This window comes from Trachymyrmex cornetzi, unplaced genomic scaffold (genome assembly GCF_001594075.2).
Source record: "Trachymyrmex cornetzi isolate Tcor2-1 unplaced genomic scaffold, Tcor1.1 scaffold1505, whole genome shotgun sequence".
Lineage (NCBI taxonomy): Eukaryota > Metazoa > Arthropoda > Insecta > Hymenoptera > Formicidae > Trachymyrmex > Trachymyrmex cornetzi.
Window position 1 is genome coordinate 99,314 of NW_017296097.1, and position 5,920 is coordinate 105,233.

The 5,920-nt window shown below is 33.7% G+C and overlaps 1 pseudogene; it reads left to right on the forward strand.

The window, feature by feature from the left end:
• Nucleotides 1–5,920, forward strand: part of LOC108758104 (multidrug resistance-associated protein 4-like) — a 41,983-nt pseudogene that overhangs the window by 34,840 nt on the left and 1,223 nt on the right.

The window sequence follows — 5,920 nt, forward strand, 5'->3', positions numbered from 1 at the left end:
ATTTCTCCACTGTCTGGCCGTCCAGTTTCGATGATTACGGGCATAACGTAGACGAGTTCGCCGATGCACTGTTGTCAACATGGGCACTCTAGCACGAATTCGTGATCTTAAACCTCTTTCGTGAAGGTGTGTTCTTATCGTTTGAGTACTAATTCGTCTGGCTGGTAAAGCTTCATTCCCAATTTGTCGCGCAACCCTTGTTGGAATGCGCAGAGTTTCATTGACAATGTTGCGATCCTCCCGATTCGTAGTTACCCTAGGTCGATCTTGACCAGGCCTCCGATGATAAGAATCTGTTTCTTGGTACCGACTAAAAACACGCGATACCGTCGAGCAATTAATACCCATTCTTATTGCTACGGCGCTCTGACTCAATCCCGTATCTAGCAGGGCCACAATTTGAGTAGATTGAATTTCAGTAAGCCGAGGCATTTTCAGTAAGAAAATAAAATATCCTGTGATTTTCTGTATTTTTTTATTAGTATTCACTCTGCATAATAAAATTAATGTTCAATACGGATCCTTCCCCATAATGAGGTTTCGGCATTTGACTCTATCGCAATATTCGTTAAAAACGCCCGAATAACTTCAAAATGGCATTACTCGGTCAAAAAAAGTCGTAGAGACTTGAATTTTTTTTCAAATTATTTGTTGAAAAGTGCACTTTACAATGGTCTATGTGGTATTTTCGAAAAAAAATCGGGGCGATCCAGGTAGCGCGTCAAACAATCAAATTTTTTAAGAAAAAAAATGCTTGGGCTTTAAAAACATGGAGATCCGGTATCGACTTGCACCTAATTTCGCATCAAATTTTTCTTAAAGTACAGATAATTACCTACAAAATGAAAAAAAATCGTCTTGATACGATGAAAATTGACCGAGTTATGCGCATTTAAAGAATAGCAAAATTTCGATGAAAAATTTTATTGCGATAATTTTGTTGCATAGTGTATTTTATTGCAACATATAACATTAATTAACGAGACAAAGTGATACGTACTTTTATCTTTCTATTCAAGTGTCTTTTATATTTGCAATAGAATACAACAATTATTCTCAAAAAATTAAAGACGAAGCATCACAAAATGAGAAAATTTTATTAAAATAACAAAATTTTTTATGTAAAAAAATTTGGCACTCTGCTAGACCTCAAAATATAATAAGTAAATGTTATATAAAAGAAATAAACGATGTTTACTATTTAATTTACATTAATTAACATTAAAATTACAGTCACAATTATAATATATATAATTAAGATTATAATTAATTTTAAATCTACTTTTAAATTTAACTTAAACCGCATGTCTTACAAATCTGAAATCATTATTCTATTCTTATACGCTTTTACAATATATAACGCGCACCATATAAATACTTATTCTATATTAAATCTAAGCCGCATGCCTATTTAAATTTGCTCGCATATATAAACATGCTGTATATTATTAATTCACCTCATTCTTAAATCTATTCATATTACTTAAATCTCTTCTTTATTTCTTAAATCTCTTCATTACTTTTCATATTTGGTATTTTTAATTATTCTCATATTTGGTATTTTTAATTATTTTAATTATATGTTCTTTTCGCAATTTACAAAATACAATAGTATATGTTATATGTTGCAAGAAAATATATATTCTTTTTGCAATTGGCGCAATTTGAAAATTTTATTTCATTTTTTTTTAAATACATACATACGTACTACTGAGGGGTAATTTATAATAAAAACTAACACACACACACACAATATTACCACTTGAATTATATTATTTATGTAACGATTTTTTTTAGTTCATGTAATAGTTTTTTATGGGAGGTACATGCACATTTGGCGCCTTTTTTTACCTTTTTTTAAAAAGTCCAACTTACGCTGATTTCGATTTCTGGATTTGCAAATTCTTTTCTCAGTTCTTACAGAGAGTTAACGATTATTGTATTCCAGGAAGAATTTTAAACAGATTTTCGAAGGATATGGGCATCATGGATTAGTGGCTGCCCAAACTGATGTTGGAGGCGATCCAAGAGTTTTGCATAGTATGTGGTATAATGATCATGGAGGCGATAATAAATCAGTGGATGTTGATATTGATAGCCATACTGGTCGTCTTGTTTTTCTTCGCTTCGAAATCCTATATGAAGATTGGTCAAGACCTCAAACGTCTCGAAGGCATAAGTAAGTATACCATGGTATTAGAACAAGTAACACTTTATTAGAAAAAAGTGCGGCGTATATTATATCTCTGAGGACAAAACTCCTGCCAAAGAATTCGTATTTTTAAGTTCTTACATTTCCCGGAATTAAACAATTTTTCGAAGTTTTTTGAATTTGTTTTTGCGTTTTCAGTGAAGAGTCCCATATTCTCATACGTAAATGCCACTCTGAATGGTTTGCTGACGATCAGAAGCAGCGGCACTGAAATGGAGAAAATAATGCAAAAACGTTTTGATGAGTTGCAAGATCGTCACAGCGGCACGTGGTACCTCTTTTTAACATACGCGATAGCCTTTGCTGTCGTTGCGGATTTAATAGTGTGCCTGTTCCTCGCCTGCATTTGCTTTTCTCTAATACCAATGAATAAGACTGGTAAATTATATCTGATTACTCAACAGTTCTTTGTTCATGAGAGTTAAATTTTTTTGCTAAGTATTTCATAAAGATGCAGAAGACTACAACTTATAAGAATTAATTAGTAGAATTAAATAAGCTTTTAGTTTCAGTCCTTATTTCTGCGTGTGATTTTTTTTCTCAATCTTCAACCTATTGCAAGTTCTCTTTGTTCTTAATACTACAGGCAGTGTAGCCGGCAACAGGCCTAGCAATATCGCAGTCATTGATCTTAATCGTTTGTCTACAATACATCATAAAACAGTTTAGCGAGTCATCATTGATGACCTTCGTCGAAAGGATTCTTCAGTACACGAACCTTCCACCGCCACTTACATGACCAAGGACAATTGATCTTGAAGGATGTCAACATGAAATATCATAAGGATGATCCATCAGTTTTGGAGGTATAAATAAACCCACTGTTTATTCTTACAAACATTTTTTGTGTTTTATCATATAATTGCACTTTATAGAATCTGAACGTATTCATCGAGCCTAGCTGGAAAGTTGAGGTGGTTGGACGAACTGGCCTCGGCAAGTCTTCCTTGATCTCGGCGCTCTTCCGCTTGTTCAATGAAGGTCTTGAAGGCGAGTTCAAGATCGGTGGTCGGGACACAAGCACGGTGGGCTTGAGTGAACTGCGCTGCAAAATCTCCATCATACCACAGAAACCTGTGCTCTTTTCCGAGAGTCTACGTTACAATCTGGATCCGTTCAGGGCCGGCGCGAGAAATTATGGCGCCCTGGGCAAGAGCTCCAAAAGTCGCCCCCCTCCCCTCCACCCTCTTGTGGCTTTCTCGATTGCGTTTGCTCTCTGCACTACCCAGGATCACGACGAGGACGTGGCAAACAAAATCCCATTTAACTTTTTTTTGTTTTTTTATGTTTTTAATTTTTTTTGCTTTTTTTAAATCATGTTTTTTTTGTTTTTTTATTTTTTGTGAACTACTTTTTTTTCTAAAAGTTTTATGCATAATTAAAAAAAAACTGCTTTTTCAAATAAGATAGGTTTATATGAACTTTTTCCTTGCCTTCATGTCAGCGAATTCCTTCACTTTATTACTAATATCTACTTCGCTTATCAATTCATTTTCGATTGATAATAATGCCAATGAATTCAATCGTTCCTGAGTCATGGAAGATCGTAAATATGTTTTTATGAGTTTTAATTTACTGAAGTTCCCCACTAGCAACTGTTATAGGAATTGTCAATAAAATCCTCAATGCTATCCATACATTCGGTAGTGTATTTTCCAGATTATTTTTACGAATGAAATTTAATGTTTCCAGTGGAGTATTCACGTCTTTGGGAAATAAGGAACTTACCGACTGTAGTTCCACACATAACTCCTTACCGTTTATATCTTGGTCTGTATCATCGCTTAACTGTGTTTCCAAATTTTGACACAATTTCTCCAACTCACTGACTATCGGCAAATCTTTTAATTTAAATAAAAACCCCCAAGTTTCTTCGAAAGATTTTAGCTGTTTAAATCGTTCGTTTAACGAAACATCTGCTTTATCCAATATTACATTAAAAACGCATATTTTAAAACGTTCATGTGGATCAGTCATTATCTCATCTGGTGTCTCGTACATAATTGCACGCTTTTTTCTTCGAACTCTTTTATCTACAAAAACAGCATCTACGTCAAGGTTTTCAGCTAGTTGTTTAGCATCTACTAATGTTCTTTCGAATCCAGAAACTCGATACTTTCGAATATAATTAATACACGAATCTAATAGTGTTACAGCAGAGTTTAAGTCCATATTAATAGATTGCATACTTTTGCTCACAATATTCACTTGATGTAAAATGTCGTACCAAATTACGAGAGTGACTATGAACTCGAAGTCACATATTTGTGTTGCTAATGTTTGAGCCTCATGTCTAATAGCAGCATCTGATGAAACATTTTCACTAAGTGTTATGAGAGCATCGTGAATCTCAACTATTTGGAAACGAAAAGATTTTAAAGAATTGATTCTGCTCTCCCAACGAGTAGTGCATAAGGGTTTCACTGTCAAGAATGGCAAACTATCTGTAAGAATTTTCCATCTCCCGACAGAGGCGGAAAATAAAGTGTAGACCCTTTGTATTATTCCAAAAAATGTCACACACTCAGTGCAAGAAATAGCACTGTCGCTTAAAACGAGATTCAGACTATGGCATCCACAAGGCATAAAAAAAGCTCGTGGATTCTCTTGAAGCATACGAGCTTGAACTCCTTTATTTTTGCCTTTCATGTTTGATCCATTGTCATATCCTTGTCCTCTACAATTTCTAATATCCAAATTACTTTTTTGTAAAATTTGTTGTGTAGTTTCATACAAAGATTGCCCAGTGGAGTCTTCAATCGGTACATAAGTAATGAAATGTTCTTTAATTGATATTTCTTTTGAAGAAACATCAACAAATTGCAAAGTAAACGATAATTGTTCGATGTGACTTATGTCTGGATGCAATCTAAAATTATACTGTAATATTTGGCCTGTTTGGCACGCTCTAATATAAGTGACTTAATTGAAGAAGCTAATAAAGAAATTAACTCATTTTGAATTTCATGACTGCAATAGTGGACGTGAGTTTCTTTACACACAATGCGTCTCAAATGTTCGTGAAGGGTCATATCATATTTTCCAAGTAATTCCACCAATCCTAAAAAATTTCCATTATTTGGTGTATACAATTTGTCGGAAGAGCCACGCAATGCTAAATTATTTCTCGTAATATAAAGAATAATATTACATAAGCGATCTAAAACAGTCTGCCAGTGGTCGCGCTCCTGTCTGATAACCTTTTGTAAATTTTCATCTATGCTGCTATGCGTGTTTAATCTTTGACTTATTTCGACCCAATTAATAAAATGTTTTAAATGTTCAGGAGAATTTTCATGCGATCTTAAATTTTCATAAATGTGCTTCCAATCGTTACTTCCCGTAGTTGTCAAGAAAGATCTACTATTCGTATTAAATAGTTTGCAAGATATACAAAATACTTTATCGGCATTTTTTGAATAGTACATCCATGATCTCAAAAATGATTCTTTATTATGCATATTCCTGTAAAATAGATCAGCTGAAAAATGGCGCTTCTCAGAATTTAAAGGATATTTGTATTCCTTGTCTACTTCAGCTGTAAATTTCATACTAACAATATGATCTCGAATACTTTTAGATATAAAAGAAGGCCATGATTCGATATTTGTATAGTCAAATTTCAAGTCTTTCATTATTTCATCATTTTCATTATCATTCATGCCTTCCTTATTATCAAGCTTCATATTTATTTCTTTAACAGGTGAT